This window comes from Passer montanus, unplaced genomic scaffold (assembly GCF_014805655.1).
Source record: "Passer montanus isolate IOZ18808 unplaced genomic scaffold, ASM1480565v1 scaffold140, whole genome shotgun sequence".
Lineage (NCBI taxonomy): Eukaryota > Metazoa > Chordata > Aves > Passeriformes > Passeridae > Passer > Passer montanus.
The window spans coordinates 822,754-824,194 of record NW_024360942.1 but is presented as its reverse complement, the minus strand read 5'-3'; positions in this window follow the sequence as shown (position 1 = coordinate 824,194).

Below are 1,441 nucleotides of genomic sequence, written 5' to 3'. Positions count from 1 at the left end.
CCGCCGCCCGGCGCAGGAAGAGGCGCCAACGGCAACAAAGGCGCGCGCGCCGCGCCCCCCCCCGGCAGCGCCCCCTGCCGGCAGCGCCCGCGCACACACACCGCCCCCCACGGCCCCGAGGCCGCGGGTTCGAGTCCCGGCACCGCTCGGTGCGTCCCCCCGGGCTCGGGGGCTGCCCACCGCGCTCCGCAGGCACGTGTGTGCCCCCCGGCACCGTGCTGCTGTCTGCAGTGGCGCATTCCGATCCTCAGGTGCTGTGCTTCAGTCTTCAGCAGCGTGTTCCAGTCTCCAGAGCTACACTCACATCCCCAGGGAATGTGTTCTGGTCTCCAGCACCATGTTCCCATCCTCAAGGACCAGGATTCCTTCTCCAGGGCCACATTCCCATCCTCAAGTACCATGGTTCCTCCTCCAGGGCCACATTCCCAGCCCCAAGTCCCATGGCTCCTTCTCCAGGACCTAGTTCCCATCTTCAGAGCCATGTTCCCATCCTCAAGAACCATGATTCCTTCTCCAGAGCCACATTTCCAACCTCAGACGATATGTTCCAGTCTCCAGTGCTCTGTTCCCATCCTCAAGAACCAGGATTCCTCCTCCAGAGCCACATTCCCATTCCCAGATACCACGGTTCCTTCTCCAGCACCATTTCCCATCTTCAGAGCCATGTTGTCATCCTCAAGCACCATGTTCCCATCCCCAGGCACCATGTTTCCCATCTCCAGTGCCACATTCCTGTCCTCAAGCACTGTTTCCATCCCATGGCACTGTGTTCCAGTCTCCAGCACAGTGTTCCCATGCTCAAGAACCAGGATTCCTTCTCCAGAGCCCCTTTCCTATGCCCAGGTACCACAGTTCCATCTCCAGAGCCACATCCCCATCTCCAGAGCCGTGGTTCCTTCTCCAAAGCCATGGTTCCTTCTCCAGATGCCATGGTCCCATCTCCAGAGCCATGTTCCATCTCCAGAGCCACTTTCCTCTGCCCAGATACCATGGTTCTTTTTCCAGAGCCACATTCCCATTCCCATTCCTAGATACCATGGCTCCATCTCCAGAGCCATGTTCCCTCTCCAGATACCATGGTTCCTTCTCCAAAGCCATGGTTCCCTCTCCAGATACCATGGTTACATCTCCAGAGCCATGTTCCTTCTCCAGAGCCATGGTTCCTTCTCCAGATACCATGATCCCATTCTCAAGCACCGTGTTCCCATCCCCAGGCGTTGTGTTCAGTCTCCAGAGCCACATTCCCAACTCCAGCCATCGTGTCCCAGCCCCCAAGGACTGTTCCCATCCCCAGGCACCACAATCCCTTCTCCAGCTCCGTGCTCCCACCCCCAGGTTCCTCTGGCAACCCCCTGAGGGTGCAGCCAGGGGGGGGTCGGGCTCTTCTCCTGAGTCCCAGGCCCAGGACAAGAGGAAAGGCCTCAGGCTGCTCCAGGGGAGG